The following is a 23241-nucleotide window of genomic DNA, read 5'->3' on the forward strand; positions in this document are numbered from 1 at the left end:
CTTGTTTTATGCAGTTGGTTTTTAAGACAACATAATTATATCATGTTGTCTTTTTGAATTTGCTTGTGTATGGGGGAGGTATTACTACCTTTAACCACAAAGGGAGGTATAGATTTGAACCAGGTGGCACAGGGATCAGAGGATGTGATTATTATAGGTGACCATTTTTAAATCTGGAGTTGCTTTTCTCTGTGGTGTTTTTTTTTCTCTATCCACATCATGAAGGCACCCCTTGGTACTGAAGGAGATCAGTTTCTCACTGTCATCTGTTCTCGTGAATCCATTTTCATCAATCAGCAACCTTATACTTTAAAATAAAAGTAAAATATGGTAGGGGCATAAGATGACTTCATAGACAACAGTAATGCAATTCATAATTATTCAAGTAGTACAAGGGAAATACAGGGTTCTTTTAGTGGGTTGATGAGAGATTACATCTGGTTGGGAGAGAAGTGACGTTTGGGATGGGCCCTGAAAGATTGTTAGTATTGATAGAAGCTAGAGACAAAGAAGGAGCATGATTTCGGCTCACAACCATAGCACATTTGGAGGACAACAGAGCAGTCCGGTTTCTCTAAATCGTAGAACATGTGTCCAAAGTAGGGGAAGATAAGTAAGGAAAGGCATTTTAAAGATACAGTGATACAGATAGAGCCTTAAATATTCAGCTAAGGAGTTTAATTGGTTGTTTTTAGTAGTACTGTGATAGGGATTGTCTTTAGGAAGAGAAATCTGCCAGTAAACAATGTATAACATCATTGGGAAAGGGCCTGATAGGGTTCGGAGGATTTGAATGGAGTACTAAAGCTCCAGGTGAGCCACTTTTCAGACTTGCTGAGGTTTTGAGATGTGTAGTTGAAGTGCTTGCTCACCTAGCTCAGCGATCAACCTGGAAAAATGAGGGAGAGGAAGGAGTTCAGTTGGAACCTTCCAGGCAGTGCTACCCAAAGTTTATCTCTTTTGGTTAATGATAAGTACAGAATTGAGAGTCTTTAGAAACATTTAAAGCAGTTTGATGGAATAATCATATGTCTGTTGTCTTGTAATGATAAAAATATTGGGTTTGCATTTTGATGTTTTAAATTTTTTCTTTTTCTAATAACTCATTTTTAATGTTTTGTATGAAGCCATCAATCTGTGAAGGATTAGGAAAAACAAAACAAAACAAATGATAACTGCTCTTTCATTGTAGGTAGTTTGAGAAGCCTTGCTCTAGCCCACACTGTCTTCTGCAGCTCCTGGCTGCTGTTGCCTCTCCTATCCTGAGTCACAGCAGTCTTTTAAATATCTTGGGGTTTTTCAGGTTTATTCTTTCTGCGGAGCTGGGTTTTGTATTCACTGTTACCCAGTGTTGTTCTCCCCTTTTTCTCATTATAAATGTATTCCCAGGATTTGGAGGAGGAGAAGGAACCAGCAGCCCTTGATTAGAATGATGTTTAACATAGAACTGGGAGAGAGGGATTTTTTTTTCTCGTGTAAAATATTTTAAACAGATTTTAACAGCATACTTATATTTTGATGTTTCATGATAAAGTAAGGTCACGATGGTTCCTATCCTCTTTCTCCCATTTTTTGAAGACCCATTTTCTTTCTTGAATCCATTGACTGTGGCTTTGTTTTTACATTCTGCCCATATTGTTGGAAGAGTGACACCCAGAAATAAGGTTGGTGTCATTCTCTGTTCCAAAATCGCTTATAAAAGGTTTTGGCTCTCTTGAAGCAGGATGAGATGATGATTTAGGTTTTTCAAGTTTTGTGCTAACTCTAAAAGTAGTCTACAGTGACCCAGATGTCTGTTCAATATGTGGATTGACATCTTAACATAAAATCCTGGAATACTGATGATGATGGTATTCTTAATCTCTATTCTATAGACCAGGGCTTCAGAGGGTGTGGTCTTGGAACTCTCATATCTCTAAGATCCTTTCAGAAGGTCCATAAAGTAAAAACTGTTTTCAAAATTAAGATTTTTTTACTTCATGAATGAATAGTGGAGTTTTCCAGAGGTACATGTTATGTTAGTATGTCATCATTACTCTGATGGCCAATGGCATATTTGCTTGTATGTCCTCACATTTTAGAAATTTCTCAGTTTTGGGACCCCTGGGTGGCTCAGCGGTTGAGCATCTGACTTTGGCTCAGGGCATGATCCTGGATTCCCGGGATCAAGTCCTACATCAGGCTTCTTGCATAGAGCCTGCTTCTCTCTCTGCCTATGTCTCTGCATCTCTCTCTGTGTCTCTCATGAATAAATAAATAAAATCTTTAAAAAAATATCTTTAAAAAAAGAAATTTCTCAGTTTTATGAAAGTGTGTTCAAGAAGACATGGATAAATGGAATAGTCTTATATCTATCATAGTTAAACTCCAGGCACAGATGACTTCTGATAAGTTTTACCAGTCATTTAAAGAAGAAATAATACCAAATTCTACACATATTCTTTTGGAAAATCGAAAAGGAGGGAATACTTTTCCAGCTGATTCCATGAAGACAGCATTGCCTTACACAAAAACCAGACAATTAGAACAATATTACAGATGACTCCCATGAATATAGATGTAAAATTCAAAAGGAAACCTTACCAAAATACAATATTGTATTAAAAGGATGATACATCATGATGAAGTGGGGTTTATCCCAGGGATGGAAAGTAGACTGAATATTAAAAATCAATATGATTCACCGTATTTTTTTAAAAGATTTTATTTATTTATTCATGAGAGAGAGAGAAAGAGAGGCAGAGACACAAGCAGAGGGAGAAGCAGGCTCCATGCAGGGAGCCTGACGTGGGACTCAATCCCGGGTCTCCAGAATCATACCCTGGGCTGAAGGTGGCACTAAACCGCTAAGCCATCCAGGCTGCCCTGATTCACTGTATTAACAAACTAAAAAGATCACATGATCATCTTAATAGACATAGAGAAAACATTTGACACTTGATGAAAACTCTCAGCAAACTAGAACTGAAAAGGGACTTCTTCAACCTAATGAAATGCATCTGTGAAAATCCTGTGGCTAGTATATTTAATGATGAAAGATCAGATGCTTTCTCCCTAAGGTTAATAGCTAGTTGGTTAATAGATGTTTACTTTCATCCATTTTATTTAATACTGGAGATTCTGGACAGTGCAATAAGCCAAGAAAAAGGAATAAAAGGCAGAGTAGAAAGGAAGAAACAAAACTGTTTTTATTCACAAGTGGTATGATTATTTATATAGAAAAGCCCAAGGAATCTACAGAAAAGCTGTAGTGAATAATAAATGAATTAAAAAAAAGTATTTATTTATTTATTCTAGAGAGCGTGTGCGTGAGAGAGCACAAGAAGTGGGAGGGAGAGGGAGAAGCAAGCTACCTGCTCAGCAATTCTGGGGGCTGGATCCCAGGGCCCCAGGATCATGACCTGAGCTGAAGACAGATGTTTAATTGATTGAGCCACATAGGCATCCCAATAAGTGAATTTTTTAATGTTGTAGGATGTAAGATCAACATATAAAAAATCAGTTGTGTTTTTATGTACTAACAACAAATAATTTAAAATTGGAATTTTAAAAATATCATTTATAATAGCATCAAAAATAGGAATTACTTAGGGATCAATCAACAAAAGATACAAAAGACCTGTGTGCTAATAAGTCAGTCAGAGAAAGACAAATACCATGTGATTTCACTCATATGTGGAATTTAAGAGACAAAACAGGTGAACATAGGGGTAGGGGAAAACAGAGAGAGGGAAGCAAACCATATGAGACTCTTAACTATAAAGAAAGAACTGAGGGTTGATGGAGGGAGGTGGGTGAGGGATGGGCTAAATGGGTGATGGATATTAAGGAGGGCACTTGTGAGATAACACTGGATGTTATATGTAAGTGATGAATCGCTAAACTGTGTACCTGAAACCAATTTCACCATATATCTTAACTAACTAGAATTTAAATAAAAATTTGAAATAGAAGAGTGCCATCTTAAAAACAAATATATAAAACCTTGCTGAGAGAAACTAAAGAAGACCTAAGCTAATAGATCTGCCATGTTCATATGTTAGAAGGTTCAATATTGTAAGATATCAGTTCTTCCCAAATGGATATATAAATCTGACCCAATCCTAGCAGGTCAAAACCCAGCCAGCATTTTTTTTCAAACAATCTGATTCTAAATTTATTTAGAAATAGGAAGGGCCTAGAATAGCCAAAACAATTTTGAAAAAGAACAAAATTGGAGGACTTCCACTGCTTGATTTCAAGACTTACGCAAAAGTTGCAGTAATTAAGACAGTGTGGTATGGTTTTAAAGAGATAAATAGATCAATGTAACAGTTTAGATCAATGTAACAGAAGTAGAGTATCCAGAAATAACTCACACATGCATAGACAACAATTTTTGACAAATGTGGAAAGACAATTCGGAAGAAAAACAATGATCTTTCTTAAAAATGGTGCTAGCACAATTGAACATCTATACCAAAAAGAAACTTCAATCCATACCATTGAACCATATAAAACTTAACTCCAAACGGATCAACTTAAATATAAAACCTAAAACTAGAAAATATCTAGAAAAAAAAACTGCAATAAAGCTGCTTTTTAAAAATCTCTGTTTTAAGTTCTGATATACTAAATGTCAAAATAGATAACCCACATAAACAAGAGATTTTTGGAGTTTTCAATACTTGTGCAAAGAAGGTCCTGAGACCAAAATATTTGAGGACTGCTGCTATAGGCTTCATAGCCTGTTGTATTTCCTAGTGGATTTGTAGTGTAATATAAACATGCTTCATGGACCTTCTGCATTATCAGTCATGGTAATTGTGCTAAAAAAGTATTATCAGCTCCTACTAATGTAAAGTAAACCTGAGATCATTAAAATTGCTCTTTAAAATCAATTCTACTTGTAAGCTGCCAACTTCTAGGTTTTAGCAAAAGTATGGTCTGTGTAGGTACATTTGATGAATACTCAAATGTAGAAATTTAGAGTGCTTATCCCCTTTTGTATATCTGCCATTTTCTGTTATGACTCAGAGCCACTTATCTATTCAGGGTATGTGGTTTAGTGTTACAGCTAGCATTTAGAGAGGGATTTTGGTCAGAATCTTGCCACTGATAGGGTAGTGCTACATAAATTTATATTTAATCCTCACTGCTGCCATACAAGGGGGTATAGTGGATATCTGGTATCTGTTGTTGTCTGCCTGGCATCTCTCTTCCCCTTTTTCTTGTAATACTATTCCACATTCATCTTCTTTTCCCTGTGCCATCCATGTGATTCCACTAGGGCTGTACATTACAGTTCCTCTTCTGCCTGCAAGGGATTAGTCTAAGAGCTGGGTATATCATCCAATCTGGCCCAATCAGAGTCTTCCAAAACATTTGAAAATTGAAGTCGGAAGAGAAAAACTTTCTGTGTTGTGATGTTTGTAGGCTGGGATAAATTGAGTCCATAACTGTAGGCAGTCATGTTCCTTACCATGTGGGAAAGCTTCTAGGTCAAGCAGTGCTCAGGAGAAATACAATGTGAGCCACATGTGATTTCTAGTAGTTACATTAAAAGAATTAAGAAGAAACAAGTGAAATTAATTTTAAAAATGTATTTAACTTATATTCAAAACATTTCAATATGTAATCAAAGTTAAAATTATTAATGAGATATTAGATGTGTGTGTGTGTGTATATATATATATATATATATATATACACACACACATGGAGTATATGAAGTCACATTTTGGTACTAAGTTTTTGAAACCTGGTGTGTATTTTACTCTGTACCCTCTCAATTTAAACTTTTCCTATCTGAAATGCTCCATAGCCACATTTGGTTAATGGCTGCCATATTGGACAGTGCAGCTCTACACAGTGGGAGTGAGGCAACCCAGCACAGAAAAGGAAGTAAAAATGAGAGGTAGAGACTTAGAGTATTGTCAGTAGTGAGGTTTTGGTTTTAGTCCTTGAAGTTTGAGGAGCTGTCTTGGCTTTAACTCCTACTATCAACTGTCCTTTGGAATCTGAGCTTCTTTCATAGTTTTCTAGTAAATAAGCTTTTTAGCTTAAGTGAGTATGATTTGTGTTTTTGTCATTTATAACTAGGAAGGCATTTTTATCTCCTCTTTTTTTTTTTTCTTAAAGGAGGAAACAAGCTGAGAGAAGTTAAATGGGTTACCCAGGGTTATCTTAACTGTAGACTGCAGGTCATGGGTTTCAGTTCAGGTTTGTCTTATTCAAAAGTACATGTGCTTTCCACCCTCAAGAGATTGCATGGGAGCTAGGTGTAGAGCAGGCCGTTTGCTCTGGGGAAAAGGATGGAACTTTACTCTTACTCATGCAAGCCCAATACAGTTCTCTCTAGTTTTTGATATAATGGAATTATGAAAATACTTCTTTTTTGACAGGAACTTCTTGGTGGAAATGCATGGTAGTCCTGTCAACACATTCTACTTCCACCCCTTTCTAAAAAGTGACTTCAGCAAGTCACTTGTCAGTCAGTGGAACCAACTCCAGTCCTGCATATCTTGTGGACACATCCATGCCGCCCTGTAGATTGGTGGAGTAATCTAACCTTGTTTCATTTAAAATGCATTGTAGCCTGTCCAGAAAACTTTATTGGCACCACTAAACAGTTATGTCATTAAAGAACAGGATTTATAAACTCTGATAAGGCCAACATCTATTTTCTACCCTGAATAAAAATTAAGCAAGTTCTCATAATAAGTTTCGAATGGTTCAGTCTTTTCTAGTTGCTGTAAGTGATGTTGCAAAAAACTGGAAATCAACAAGAGGCTCTTTTCTGTATTTCAGAATCATTCATTTGAATGATTACAATACTCTAATATTGAGTTGACAGTTGATCCATTTTAACAAATTGTCATAAATCCATATGTTGAGAATTAATGTGAATGAGGCTTGAGGTTTTATGCTAGGACACCCAGGCAATCCATAATTGCAGTAAAAAATTTGTACTTGATGGCAGATAGCTCAAAGTTCAAGTTAATTTATTTACCTCATTAGCACACTATCAGATATTTCATTATTAGACAGTGATATAACAGTTCTAGGCAGTTTAACTTACTTGGGCATTGTAACATAAAGCTACCCCAAATTAAAATCTGCAAAGCAAGTGTACTGTCTGGTTTTTGAGTCTGCGGTCTGAACCTACCATCCCCATCACATCTCTCACTCCAACATTGCATCCATACCTCTTTTATACCATGTATTAAGAGAAAAAAAAAGTGATAGTTTCACATTGAGAGTCTTCCCATTCATGGTCTTATTGCACCACGCTTGTTCTCACCTGGAGTTACTAAAGCTTGCAGCCAATTCTTGGTGTCCTAGGAACTCTGTTCATGAGATCCTGCCATGACAAGGGTGCCCTTTCAATACTGGTTCTCCTTTAATCTCCTCTCTATTTTCTAGGGTTAAGTAGTCTGGTTTTTTCCTTTCTTAGATGTAGAGTGTAGGAAGGGAAACTACATCTACACATATACCCAATTTGGAGGGGCTTCTAGGGTAGTTGGCAAAGTTCTGTATCTTGATTCGAGTGGTTCTTTCAAGGATGTCTGTTTTTTAGTAATTCACTCAGCTATAGATATTTTTTGCAAAGTTTTCTGTATATGTATTTTTGAATAAAAAGGTAAAATAATAAAAATAAAAATAATCTATTGACTGTAGAATTTTCTATTTGCTCTGCCTTAGTCTTTTGCTAAGAAACCCAAGGCTGTGGGATCCCTGGGTGGCACAGCGGTTTGGTGCCTGCCTTTGGCCTGGGGGCGCGATCCTGGAGACCCGGGATCGAATCCCACGTCAGGCTCCCGGTGCAGGGAGCCTGCGTCTCCCTCTGCCTGTGTCTCTGCCTCTCTCTCTCTCTCTGTGACTATCGTAGATAAATAAAAATTAAAAAAAAAAAAAAAAGAAACCCAAGGCTGTGAGAGTTGTAATATTGTAAGAAAATCTCCTTTCAGAGCCACCCTTAGGAAGGAGTCCATTCATCCATTCAACACTTATTGAATTGTTCCTGTGAGTCAGGTACTTTACTTGATGCTGAGGATATATATATATATATATATATATATATATATATATATATATAGTGTGTGTGTGTGTGCGTATTTGTATGTGTGTGTATTTATATTCATATCTGATAAACATGATAAATGTGATCTGTGTCCTCACTGTGCTTTTTAATTATGTCAGTGATATCACAAGTTGAAAGTATTTATCCTTTAGTATACCATTTGAGAATATTGTAATGATTTATATTTTTATCTGAAGTCATTGACATTCTTCTTGCTAGACATTTATCAGTAGGTAGCACAGAAGTTATCTAATGCTGCATAATAAATTACTGTGAAACCTCTTACTGGCTTAAAACAATAAATATTCATTATGTCATTGTTTCTCTGGGTGAGGAATTTGGGAATGACTTAGCTGAGAGGTTCCAGCTCTGAATTTCTTGTGTGGCTACAGTCAGAATATTGGCAGTGACAATGGTCATCTGAAGGTTTAAGTGGGGCTGGAGAATCCAAGGTGGCTTACTCTAATGGCTCTTGGCAGGAGGGCTTAATTCCTCATCACATGGGCCTCTCTATAGGCTGCTTGAGTATCCTCACAACATGGCACCTGACCTCCTCCACAGCAAGCAGTCTAGGAATGTAAGAAGGAAGCTGCAGTGCTTTTTAAGATCTAGTGTCTGAAGGTGTATACTGCCACTTTCTTTTATTCACTTCATTAGAAGTGACTTAAGTCCTACTCACGCTTAAGGGAAGGAGAATTAGGCTTTCCTCTTGAAGGCAGGAGTATTAAAGAATTTGTAGACATATTTTAAAACCAGCACAGGTGATAAGTAGGTAAGTAGGTCGAGAGATACAAAGATAAACACTAGGTTCTAAAAGCTCACAAGCATTATGTTATCCTTTTATCTCTCTACTTATTTGTATTAACGTTGTATTTCAGCCATACTAGAAAATTAGCCTGAACTTTTCTTACTCTTTCTTGGTTTTTGTGTCTCCCTCAATCTGGAATACTTTATATTGCATACAATTTCTGTTAAAATCTTCCCTATGATCTGTGGCTTTCTATTGCTGTCATGTTTGGGAGGACTGAATGTTTGAAGAAGGGCCTAAAGGTAGACAAATATGACTTCTGTTCAAGGAGAAACAAGATTGTGAAGTAGGGATTGTCAGATTAAAAGACTTGAATCTCATTTAGCACATGCTGAAAAGTCACTTAACATTTGAAAACTGAGGCAGGATACAGTCAAGGTTTCACTGGCAATGACAAAGGGTGACAAGGAGTACAGGTTGAAGGAGACTGCAGTCATCTAGAAGTAAAGGAATAGACTGGAGCAGTGCAAACAGGAAGGAGGGGCTGATGTTTGTAAAAGTTGAAACTCCTACTGGCAGAATTAGTCTCAGTCACCTCTAAATTTCTCTATGTTATATAACACAGTGCCCTGAACATACTATTTCCTCAGTAAGATGTCACTTGAAAAATAGATATATGTCTGTGTGTATAGTACATTAAAATGATTGAATGATATTATAGATGAGTTCTTATATTATTCAAGTGAACCCTAAATTTTCAACTGATTTTTAAAAAGAAACATGATCTGTAATTACAGCAATTAAAATCCTAAATCTAAAGAAAACATAAAAGGAAATGTAATCCTAGAAGTCATTCTATTTTTATTCAGAACCTATATTTTATTTGGTGTGATGAGACTAGCCTAATAATAGAAACTGACTTCTGATTATATAATAGCCCGCAATTATTTTTATGGTTATTGCATTCCAATATTCTTATGCAATATTTACAATGTACATGTGTAGCAGGGGCACAAAATAAAAGTTCTAACAATCTTAACAGTAAGTCAGAATCGAGTCACGCAATGTAACATTTGTGAGCTTGCTTGGCTGATGCAGACAACCTTTGTTAAGAATGCGTAAAATACCAAGTTTAAAACTGTGGTAGATTTGGAGTTTCGAGTTCTAAAATTTAATTATCCCCCCCCACCCCATAACTAATTCTGCCAAGACATTTTGATATTGGTTTAATTGTGAAGGTGGGGGAAAACTCATATTCAATTTTGAGAAAAACAAAATGTCTTAAATACTATATGAATGTGCTGAGAATTTCAGCAGATTATGGCTACAAAAGATTATGATTCAGCCTGAAAACATAACCTATGGAGAATCATCAACTGTTCAGAATGAGCTCTTCCAGATGACAGATCTTACGAAGAAAACCTGCCAATAAAAGAGAGAATGCTAGAAGAAGAAGAATCCCGTTGACTTTCAACATATGGCCCCGACACTGACATATTTTATAGTTTTTAGTGAATAGCAACCCAAAATAACTGGGTTGATAAAAACCAAAGAGAGAGAGAGAGAGAGAGAGAGAGAGAGAATGCGTGAATTTAAAGAATTCTTCTCTGATTTTTTCTTTTCACTTTTATTTCAGAGGATGTTTTTAATGGAGTCAGTAGGTATGTGTCTGTGTACAGGGGTGATGAAAGGGGTACGGTACCTCTTAATTTTCACCTTTTAGGATAATAGAGACTTCTAGCAAACTGAAAATAAAAACAAATATCCATGTAAATTTATGTATTAGTGAGAACATGCCCTCAGTGTCTCTTTTCCTCATTATTGTTTCTCTCAGCTATATATTCCCTGCATTTGTTCTTTCCTTCCCCTCCATTCAGGCAATCCCTTGTCTTTCTTTAGTTAAATCTTTCTTCAGTTAAATCTTTCAAGTACTACTTAGAAAGGGGCCACTAGAGTTGGTCTGGTTTACTTCCTTTTTGTTAGGTAGATTATATAATATGTCTTAATGCTCCGTGAGGTTATCTCTTGTTCATTATTACTTTCATTTGATAAATATGGAGTACCTGCTATGTGCCAAGCACTATACTAGAGAAACTTATAGTTTACGGGCCAAATCCTGTCTGATATATTTCCAGAGGTTTTTGGTATATAATGGGTCAAAGAATTACAGTGAGTTAAGTTTGTAGGTCAAGTTTCAGGTCAAGTTTACTTTTAATATTTCCTTCTCTGAAATGGAACTGATCCAGATAGATATTCCCTCTAGGGAGCTCTTCGTTTCTCCTAAATTCCATTAAGATTGTCCTGCTGCCCTGAGAACTGTGGTGCTAATTTAGAGCAGGATTGGCCTAACAGGAAGATTAACTGCCAGGTCACTGCAAAGCAGTAGATAAAAGTAAACACACCAAAATGTCAGCATTCCAGCTCTACTGCTTACTAGCTCTGTGCCTTGGTTTCTTCATCCAAAACAACAACAACAACAACAACAACAACAATAACAATAACAACAACAACAACAAAACTCGAGCATATAACTACCTGCTTCTGAGAGTGGCTGTGAAGGTTAAGTGAGTTAATGCAAGTCACCAGTTAGTCCAGTGACTACCACAGAGCACTCCCTAAATGTTATCTGTTATCATTCCTGTTACTGTGATTGGGATCAGAATTAATTCTTACAATAATAGGACAAATATTTACTAATTGCTATTACTAATTATTATGGTCTATACAACAAATTCAAGCCTGTATGTTACATGGAATAAACTTAAAAGAGTCAGACCTACTTTAAGGCACAGTTTCAAATAACTTCATGAAACCTAACTATAGTCGAATTAGTTCTGTGGTCTGGTTTTCTTTATTGCTTTAAGAAAAAATGTTCAATTGACAAAAAAGCTTTTTAATAAGTCTTTTCCTGTGTGTTCTGGGGCCTTCTGCAAACTTTCCCCTTTGTTAGCTAACCTGACAGGTTTTATCTACCCAGAGACCTCCTGTTCTAATCCCCCACACATGTCTCTTTTACTTTGGAGAGAGGCTGCTCCATCATTTTCCACCTCTAATGGCCATACCTTGGCTCTCTTCAGAAACCCCCACGGAAGTTTTTATTTTGGTCAGTAAAAAAAGAAAACCAAAGCACTAAATCCTGATACGAAGCATCATTCCTAACCATCCTATACTCAGTTCCAGGAAAAGCTCGCTTACTACCACAGTCTTTGAAGTACCTTCCTTATCAGCCTTAAGTTGCCAACAACTTGGGTTGGCACCAACAAAGATGTGATCTTAAAGCGATTATGTGGGTCTCTCTTTACATGGACATTTAAAACCATCAGAGCAAAACAGTGTTTCAAATGTAAAGTTCATTGAACTTTACCCTGAAAGTTACACTCAAGATTTGTGCACTTGACTTTTGTAACTTACACTTCAAAGAAAAAGAGGTGTTTATTCAGTTAAATTCTGTGCTAGAGCTTAAGCTTATAGTCAGATTGCTTGTGTCTGAACTCTGTACCCACCATTTATTGTGTAACATTGGCAAGTAGCTCAACCCCTCCAGCCTCATTTTCCTTAATTATAAAGTGAGAATAGTAGTCTCTGTCCCAAATATCACCATGTGTTAGGGTTTTGTCTTAACTCCACATGCTTCATCCTAATCACAGCCACCTTTCTCTCACTACCCTGAGTTTTAGAAAGAAACCCTGAGATTCCATTTTAGGTTCATCATCCAAGTGTGCATCTCTTAACTATAACTGAGTTTTACCTATTGTTTTAAAATTTGATGTGTCTTTTAAGTCTCTTTCCATCTACAGGTTCCTCCTTTCATTCTTTTTCTTTTCCTTACAATTATTTGTTGAGGAACCCAGGTAATTTACTTGAAGAGCTTCCCCTAGTCTTAGATTTTGCTGATTGCACACTTATTGTGCAGTTCCTATGTATTTTCTGTAAGTTGGCAGCTGAAAGCAAAGGCTTAATCAGATCTGGGTTCAGTGCCTTTGGCAAGACTATAGGTGGTGGTGTGTTCTTTTAGCATGAGGCATGTAAATCATCATCATCTTTCTATGATGTTAGCAGGATTTGGTGCTTAATGCTTAGATCCTTTAATTCATTGAGGGTCACAAAAGGGTGATACTGTAATTTTTTCATCCTGTTTTTATTTATTAGCTAGAATAATTTTATAAGGAGATGATTTCTCTCATCTACTATTTGGTTACCCAGTGGTACAGTTCATATAAAAAAGGCAGGGTAAGTGCTTGATTCTTTCCTATTATTTGCCCAGCGTTTAAGATAATGAATTGTTCTGTCACTCTTAGAAGTTGACTGATTGTCTATATTCAAATTCATTTTGAACTTTGGACTTTAAATATATTTGATGGATTGAAATTCAAATTGTCCCATCTCTGGCCAGCAGTAATCTTTTCAGGTTGGTGTCTGAGTCCCTTTGGAATGATCCTAGTAGTAGTCTTTGCTGTCTGGTAGAACAAGATGAGACTCATCTTGAGTATATCCTGACACACATCTGAAGTCAATAATTTTTCTAAGAAACTCTGATTTCTTTTAGCTGAAAATATTTCATTTTCATGTTAGGCTCTTGGGGTGTTTATTGCTACTGGGTTGACTATAGTTTTTAAGCCTTTTTGTGGTACAGAGCTAGGAAATAGGTATTTAACATGCTTAAGCAACTTCAGTGATGAAAAATTTCGAATGTACACAAAGATAGAGAGGACATTATATTGTGTCATTAGGTAACCCATCACCTAGTTTCAATAATTACCATCAGAAAGCTGATCTATTTTAATTCTGTTCTACTTTTCCTGCCCCCATCCTGGATTATTGGGAAGCAAATCCCATACGTGATGTGACTTTACTTATAAATACTCTAGTTCATGTTTGGGTTTTTATGCTATCCTTTGTCTTTCCTTCTCTTTTGTGAAGTTGAACCCTCTTTTACCGACCTGGCTCTGCTACTTAGCGGGTGGGTCTTACTTAAACTTTCTAATCCTCCATATTCTCCAAAAAAGTCATAATTTAACTAATGGCCCAGTGCTAGGTATTAAGATTGTTCTATTTTTTTTTCGGGGGGAGGAGTGGGACTCTTAGTGCTACAGTGAAAATCTCTGAGCACATATGAACAATCCTATTTATTAACTTTGGTTAAAGAAGTGGCATTGCTGGCTCAAGGAATATACAAGGAAGAGAGAGCGAGAAAGAGAAAGATCATCTATATAATATACATCTTTAATATTTAATACTTATTTATATTTACATTGTTTGTATTATATATATTTTTTCTTCCAGAAGATTGTATTGATTTACTGTCCCTCTGAATTTTACAGTTAGTATTCTAAGGCTTGGTTACACTTGGGAGTAAATTGCTTGGACCCTTAGGAGTTGAGTGGTGGACAATTCATAAAGAGTAGGCCTGGATTTATGGGGACGGATTGCCATTTAGCATTCTTCAACTCCAGCACTACTGACATTTGTGTCAGATCTTTTGTGAGGGGCTGCCTTGCGTGTTGTAGGATGTTTAGTAGCATCCCTGACCTCTACCCCTCTACCCACTAGATGCCAGTAGAACTCTCTCCCTGCCCCCCAATTGTGACAACACACTGTGTGTTTCTCTAGACATTGCCAAATGTCCCCTGTAGGGCAAAATTCCCCCAGGTTGAAAAACCACTGAATTTTCCCCCCTAATTTGGTTTCTGTAATGGAAATCTGTTTGTTAAATTTAATTCATAGTCTCTGCATCCCAATAATTAAATTCCTGTAAAGTAGTTAAGAAGTATTTTCTCTTTTTTGTCACAGTAGTCTCAGGGGAGAAAACAGTCTGAGTTCAGTTCCTTTGGTAAGAACTATGGGTGTTCTTGCCTTATTCCTTTAACGGTAAAGAAAATTCATGGGAATTGGAATGTATCGAAAACTTATTTATGAATGACAGTGTTCTTTTGTTCCATTTTGGTCACTTATGATCTAACATGTTCTCTAACTGGGGTGGCATCGTCCTGCTGTGTTCACTCGCCTCTGTGAAGCTGTCTGCTGGGGGTTTGCCACCCTCCCCATGTCCACTTCAGTGCATTGAGGGCCTGTTTTACCCCAGTCATGATGGCTTTTTGCTTCTTGTCTATCTGGCCATGATCTCACTTAAGAGTTTTAACCCACTCCTCTTCTCCTCTCCCAATCACAAATGAATTCAATGTGCGTAGTCTTGGAACTTTATTTCAGCTTTTGGAAAATTGCTTATGTGGTGTTTCCATTGGAATTGAATCTGGTGAAGCTGATAGAGACCAGATCTTAAATGTTGTAGCTAGCAGATTGCATTTCGTCAATTGTACTTTTGAAACCTGTTTGAAATGGTATATTAAGAAATAGGAATCATTTGTTACCACAACATTACTTTTGCGGCAACATTACTTTTGACTCTGGTGGCATGACAACAGAGTCCTTCCCTGACCTTGATTTCCTCTCCAGGACTCTAGCCTCTGCTTCAGCTCAATTAGTACTAGGGATTTAGGATTGCAAATGCATTTTCTAAAGGAACAGCCACTTACCAACTTTGGGAGGTGCTTGAACCAGGTGAAAGGCTGTGCCTTCAATTGTGTAACATTCCCAAGTGATCAAACCTCCTTGACCTTCAGATTCTTCCTTGCACTCGCTTTCAGAAAATTTGATAGCTGTGCTTTGAACTCTGATTTTCTCTTTATTGAGTTATGTGTAAACTCATATTTACAACTTGTTTGCTCAGTTTAACATCTCTTGGCCCACACAGAGTTCCCTCTAGTCTCTATTCTACTATGGATTCCACTGGTAACACTTAACATTTCTTCGTTCAACAGTTACAGAGTGCCTTACTTCTCAGAGCAAGAGCTAGGGCCAGTGCTTTTGGAGCATATCAAGAGTTAGCCCTTTGTAGATTTGTGCATAAGTTCATGGATAAAACAGGATTTTGTCTTCCCTAACTCTTCCAAAGAAACAATGCCATCATACTATTAGTAAATCTTCAGTACACTGATTTCGCTTTCTGGGACTTTTGCACTCTCTGTTTTCTTTACTGCCCTCCATGACATTAGTAGGGATGAGGGAAGATGAAAAACATGGAGACCTCACTGGAGGGAATGGTCACCCAAGCCATGGTCATACCTAGACTGGTGGAGGGTACCTGTTCACTACCCAAAGTTTCTCCATTAATTTAGATTAATTTGGAATTTCAAGCTCTTGTTTGAGATGTAAATTTTCCTTGAATAGTAAACTTTATTTGTACTTTCAGCACAGACATAACCAAATAGATATTTGAGACCATGCTTCTGCTAAGATTTTTTGGGAATAGGAGGTTTGCTACAGACCAGGAAAAAGGACAGCCATTTTTGAAGAAGCCCCCGGAGTTTCTACCTAAGGTAGTCATCACAGATTTTCTTAATTCATGGACCTTGGGACCACATCTTCATTGAACCCTATAGGTTTTCCATACCACTGAGTTATGAAGCCAGCTGTTGCCCTTGCCTGCCTCCATTTTTAATACAAAGTACACCCAATATAGCTGATACAAGTTTTAACAAGTAAGCCTTTTTCTTTCTTTCTTTCTTTCTTTCTTTCTTTCTTTCTTTCTTTCTTTCTTTCTTTCTTTCTTTTTTTCTTTCTTTTCTTTCTTTCTTTCTTTCTTTCTTTCTTTCTTTCTTTCTTTCTTTCTTCTTTCTTTCTTTTTCTTTTCTTTTCTTTTCTTTTCTTTTCTTTCTTTTCTTTTCTTTTCTTTTCTTTTCTTTTCTTTTCTTTTCTTTTCTTTTCTTTCTTTTCTTTTCTTTTCTTTCTTTTCTTTTCTTTCTTTTCTTTTCTTTTCTTCTTTTTTTTTTTTGCCTTTTTCCTGATCACAACAGAAACTGTTTGGATCTAGCAGAGTTTGCTGGGATACACAGTTGTCTGGATTGGACCACACCTCTGCTTGAAAGTGGAAAGGGCTGCTTTTTTAAAAAATGCAGATAAATTGGCCTTCAAGCTCCTAACAAGTTGGGGATGGAGCTTTATAACTGTGGGGCCCCACCCCTGTGGTAAACAGTGACTCCCTAAATCATAATGGTGTTCCTTTCCAGGCAGGGAAAATTTGTACTTAGTAAAAAAAGGATAAAAGTAAGGATACATTTGAAACCTTCCTATTGCCATTTCAGATTGTAGTTACTATCAGACAAAGACTCTCAGTGTGTGTGTGCATGTATGTGCATACACAGGATATCTGTTTGGGCTCTATCCCTTGCTTTTGATTACCAGACAAGTCTTTGTGTTCTGAAGGTTTGGCAGGTTATGGCAGTCATTGTGACTAATTATTTGAATGCAGTATACAGTGTTTGCGACTTGTGCTTCAGAGATCACTAATAGGCAGCTAACTCAAATAGAATGTTCTTTAGCATTTATGATTCCTATAATAGAATAATTGTTTTTACTTCATTTGCATGAGACTATTTCCATATTTTCTCATGTACTTTCCCTTTTTACTATATAAATTTTATATTTATATGTATATTTTATATTGTATAAATTGTATACTATAGATTATTAGATATAATTAAATTAACTTGAGGTAGAAAATTTCACCCCTGTGGTAAAATTTTAGATTAAAAATGTTTTTGAAAATAACCTGTTTCAGTAATTTAACATATGGTTTGAGGTCATTTGAATCTTAGATGACCACTTAACATTTTTAATACAGAATTTTATCATGTATGAAAGTATATCGATACTATGAGCTCCTCAAAGACAGATTCAGTATCTTATTCATCATTGTATCATCAATACCTAATGTAGGTGATCAGCAGTATTCATCAGTTTGATGTATTCTTTCATTAATTGGAAATTGGTAGTGGGAGAAATGACTTAGAAAATCTATAAATAGTCTCTCAAAGGCTATCATCATTTTAAGAGAGCCTAAGCAGACCTCTCAGCCTTTAGCTTTTAGAGACAAATGCTAAGATTATCCAGAGATTTGTCTACTTACTGGCAATAGAATTAAATGTAATTAATGGGAGTGAAGAGACTGGTTAGTTATACAAGAACATAAATGTTTGGAATAGCAAAGTACAACCTTCTAAATTTGAATATCTTCTTACAGCATGTGTAAGTAAAGTTTTTCCTCTTTAAGGACTAAAGTTTTAAGAGAAGACTGCTGCTCTTTGTTCCTGTATGTTTTATGAATTTAAAATATTTTTATAGAGTGTATAAGATGCTATTAAGATTGTAGTGACTTTTGGCTTTTATTTCATAGTATAATTATCTTTGATTACAGACTTCAGAAAAGGTAGTGTATGGAAGAGCTGTTTATCTCAAAAAAAATTTCACATAAGATACTAGAACTTACTTTCTAAAAATAAAGGCTGTTCTTTTTGAGGTATTTAAACTTTTTTTTTAAAGGACAACCGTCTTTAGTTTTGAGGAACAAGTATTTTTCAGCATGGTTTATTGTGAATACCCAGAATGTCTAGCAGTACCTTATTTGATCATATCACTTCAGTTCCTTTCCTAACCTCCCTCCCACTCCTTCAACCCCACCCCAAGGCAAATACTCAGGAAAATACAACAAAGGCAGCATATCATGTTACCAGATTTCCTTTTTGTACCAGAGTGCCAATATCTTGGGAAGATAGGACAGTGTTAAATGTAGTTTTCAACAAATCCATTTTATGTTAAGAAAATTAAATATTAACAGATTGATGACTTGAGTAACTGGGTAGATGGTGGTGCCTTCGATGGGGAGGATAGGGACTGGAGAGGGATACAAGTTTGGGGTGGGTGAGCAGGTTGAAGGGTTGATCAAGCATTCCAATTTGGACATGTTAACTTGGAGCTGCCTGATAGACATTTGGGTGGAAATGTCCAGTAGGATATGAAAGTCTGGAGTTAAGAAGAGTGGTTGAGGTAGAGATATAATCTTGGAAGTGTTTAGCATGAAGACTTTTATATCTATTGGAATGCCTGAGGTCACCTGAGGAGAAGGTAGACAGCAAGGAGCCCCAAGGCCTGAGGAATATTTAGAAGTTGTGTAGAGGTGAAGAAGTCAGTAAAGGAGCCTGACAAAGATGATTGTTGAAATGGTATTAAAACCAGGAGAGAGTAGATTGCAGAAGTCAAAAGAGCATGGTCAACTGTGTCTAATGCTGCTGAGTGATGAGGAAAACAGTGTTAACAGTGTGGTGGCTAGCTTGCTTGTTCTTTGTTCATTCATTCATTTGTTCTTAATTAGTATTCATTGAACAAGTGGTTTTTCAACTTAGATCTTATATTCATATTTGTAGCATGAACCAATTTTTAACCCCTTTGTCAATTGAACATGCAAATTAACATATATTCTCAAATAACTTGGGGAATATTGATTTCAGCTTCTCTAAGTAAGAGAAGTTTGCAGAGAGAAAAAAAAAATGGCAATAAAGAACATTTCTCAAAAAGCCATCAAGTGTGCCACATTAGTCCCAGAACAGAAATTTCAGGGTGGTAGATAATTGGGAAGGGGATATAATGCGGTAGGGAACCCAGAGGCACTTCTTTTGTATTTAATGCCTTTCTTTATCTGTATGGTGGGTAGGTTGGTATTAATTATATCTGTCTGTATTATTTCATGAAAGAAAACACACATCTCTCTTGAGAAAGTCATCAGAATTTGGTGACTCCAATGATAGTGTTTCTTTACTTTCTTTTTGTCATAGTACAAGCAAGGCAGGAATTAGAAAGAGGTAAAATAAAAGCTATTAGCTTCCTTTACTAGGAAATGTAGCTTACTACTGAAAGATTTTATGATTAATTATGGAATTGCAATATTCTTTATGTAAACTTTATCCTGTGTGGTAACTAGTAAATAAGTATATTACTGTTGACCATTGTATATGTTTTTAACTAAAATTTTGAGCTCTAGGCCCTTGGTTAGTATTTTTCCTTTATAATTCTTTTCACGGGAAACTCAGGGTCCATTATATTATTATTATATGTATTATTTATGGTACTTGTTAAGCTGTATAATTCTTTGTAAATGTAAGCATTACCTTTAATTTGAAGTAAAGGTAGGCGGATTTTATTTTATTGATTGAAACAGGTTCAAAGGCTAATATTAGAAGGTAAACTGTTTATTTTATGGTGCTCAAATGGACCCATTTTGATGAAGGCAGAATCATCCTAATGTTTTTTGATAGTGGCATAAATAGTAAAAGTTATTTTATACTATTTTACAAATGTGTCATCTAAAAATCAATCATGAATTTAGGCTTATAGTTAGCTTAATGTTATAAATGTATTTCTACAGATTTAGTGTACACTTATTTTGCATGGTGAATTCTTAAACTATAGGAGCTCATTATTTAAGAAATTGTTCAGGCAGCCCCTTTATGAAGCAAATAACTTTTTGTAAGCTCACATTTTCAGATTACATTTTTCAAAGTAGTTAACATTGGATACCCTTTATCATATTTGTCCTTGATTAATCATGTGACTCTAGGGAACTTAAGAAACCTCTCTTGAGTTTTAGCCTTCTTATCTTTAATTCCAGAATTACTTCAGATAATCTCTGAGGTTTGGCCTTGAATTTCTGTGATGCTCATCTTAAAAATAACTACCATTCAGCAATTAAAAAAGTTATTAAGGACTTGTGTATTCTTTAATGAAAGCAGTATTATTAGAACATGGAAAATTTTTTTTTAAAAAGTGGGATTGATCTCAGCAGCATAGATTTGTTTTTTGGGCAGACTACGTAAATAAGGCAGAGGAATCCACAGACTACCTGCCTCAATTTAAGGGGAAAAACATCTCCAAAAATAATGGGCAAGAGAGTACTGCTTTAGATGAGCTATTCATGAGCTGATGGCTTTTAAAAAATATTGTAGTAAAAAATATATAACATAAAGTTTACCATCTTAAACCACTTTCAAATATAGTTTAGTGGTTTAAATACATGTACATCAATGTGCAACCATCACCACCATCCATCTTCATACTCTCTTCATCTTGCTAAACTGAAACTCGATACCCATTAAACAATAACTTCCCATCCTCTCAACCCTCCAGCACTTGGAAAACCCTGTTCTACTCTTTGTCTATATGATTTTGACTATTCTAGTACTTCACACATGTGCAATCATATATTTGTTTTTTGTGATTAGCTTATTTCATCTAGCATAATGTCATCAAGGTTCATCCATATTGTAGCATATTGCAGTTTCTCTCCTTTTTAAGGATGAATAGTATTCAATTGTATGTATATATCATGTTTTGCTTATCCATTTATCTGTCAACAGACATGGGTTGTTTCCATATTTTAGCTCTTGTGACTAATGCTGCTATAAACATAGACGTACATATATCTTCTAAAACCCTGTTTTCAGTTCTTTATGATATATTCCCAGAAGTGGTATAATTGCTGGATCAGACAGTAATACTACTGTCATGCTGTTTTGTACAGTGGCTATACCATTTTGCATTCCCACCAATAGTGTAGAAGGGTTTCTGATGGATGTGAGGTGGTATCTCTGATTTTGCATTTCACTAATGATTAAGGCTTTTGGCCTTTCATACATCTGCTTTGGATAAACCCCTCTTCAAGTCCTTTGCACATTTTTGTGTTGGGTTGTTAATTTTGTTTTTGAGTTTTGGGAGTTCTTTATATAGTGTAGACATTAATCCTTGAACAGACATCGGATTTGCAAGTATTTTCTTTCCTTCTATGGGTTGCCTTTTTACTCAGTTGACACTTGTTTGATGCACAAAATTTAAAATTTTTATGAAGTCCAGTTTATCTATTTTTTCTTTTGTTAGTTGTGCCTTTAGTATCGTATCCAAGAAATCATTGCCAAATCCAATGTTGTGAAGCTTTTGTCCTGTGTTTTCTTCTAAGAGTTTTATTGTTTTCAGTCTTGCATTTAGGTCCTTGGTCCATGTTGAGTTAACTTTTGTATATGGTGTTAGGTGAGGATGCAGCTTCATTCCTTTGCCATGTGAATATCCAGTTTCCCCAGCACTTTTTTTTGTGGTGGCTGTTGAATAGAGTGAACAAACAAGTCATCCTGTTTGAGATGACCTGTTTGAGAGACCAACCCATGCCCTTCAGTGCTCAATGCTTTATAGACCACATTGTTCAAAGCATGATTTAAAAAGATAGAACGTAAAAAAAAAATAAAAAATAAAAAATAAAAAAATAAAAAAATAAGATAGAACGTTTACTTTTAAACCATGTAAAATTACCTTGACATTCTCATTTTAAGTAGCTCTCTATACACATATTAATTTTATTATTTCATTGAACTCCTTATTTGATTAACGAGTGACCTGATGCTGTAAACATTTGTTAGGATGTGTCTGCCCTGGAGATGTATTAAGCCTGGAGCATGTAAGGCATCTTTTCCCCTTCAGTGTTAAGCTAGGGAACTATTGTGATATTGTGATTACAATTGTCTCAGAACATTAAGAACCTTAGTCTGGATCTTTTTTAGCCATAAAAGGCAATGTATCATGCTTTCCTGTTTTGCATGGATGAGAAGGGAGTAAAAAACACTGAAAGAATTTTTATTGCATAGAAATATTTCCTTCCTAGCAGTGTGTGAAGCAATAATGAGCCTAAAAAACAATCTTATGTAGTGGTGGGAGAGGAAGGCAGGGAAGCACGGTGCAGTCGCACAGACCCGAGGGCTGGTCCCCAGCGCCTGGCTCCAGCCAGATCTGCTTCTCCGTCTCTGCACAGCGCTCTCTCCTGGGCTCGGGCCTTGGTGTCCTGTGCTCCTTCTCATGGCCCCTGAGGCAGGGAGGACGAGTGGTAGCTCCCTCTCTTCTAGAAGAGAAACTTGTCACAGTCTGTGGTACAGATAATTGGTGCAGACAGGCTATGGCCACACTTCCCTAATTGCCACTCTGTGGCTAAGATGAGGGAGAAGTATCCATTGTAAGTTGGGATGTTTTCTGGGAGGCAAATGACTCAGTACAAAGAAGGTTGCATTTCGTGTCTCCAGTGTCTTCCAACTTGAACCTGGAAGACTGGCACACTGCATGAGGCTGGTGTGCTGCAGCTGTGGATTCGAGAATGGCCTGCAGTGGTGGTCACACTTTGCATGTCTTAGGGGCCCACGTTTCCCACCCACCTCATTTACCTTGGGATCTCCCTCATTTTTAATACTATCCTACCCCTGCTTCTTTCCCCTGTATCTCCCTCATTTCATCCCTAAAACAGCTGAGGTTGCCAAACAGAAATAAAACAGAAACAGGACAGAAATGTTTTAAGCCAAATTCAAAGAGACCCGCCATTTCTTTAGTTTGTGCCTCACACATGCTGCATTCTCCAGGTGTAGAGATGATTCTGGTACCGAAAAAGCACAGGAACATGTCTTATTATGTGCTCTTCCAAAGATGTTTTTACATGCAGTTTAATTCTTAAACAGTTATGTACCATGTATAAGAATTAAAGTACTAATACATAATATGTTCTGTACTTTTT

The 23241-nt window shown here is 36.3% G+C and overlaps 1 protein-coding gene across 13 annotated transcripts in view; it reads left to right on the forward strand.

The window, feature by feature from the left end:
* BABAM2 (BRISC and BRCA1 A complex member 2) overlaps positions 1-23241 on the forward strand; it is a 449505-nt gene that overhangs the window by 204157 nt on the left and 222107 nt on the right. The gene's annotated exons all lie outside the window — the stretch shown is intronic.

The sequence above is a fragment of the Canis lupus genome, chromosome 17 (assembly GCF_003254725.2).
Source record: "Canis lupus dingo isolate Sandy chromosome 17, ASM325472v2, whole genome shotgun sequence".
In the NCBI taxonomy this organism is placed as follows: domain Eukaryota; kingdom Metazoa; phylum Chordata; class Mammalia; order Carnivora; family Canidae; genus Canis; species Canis lupus.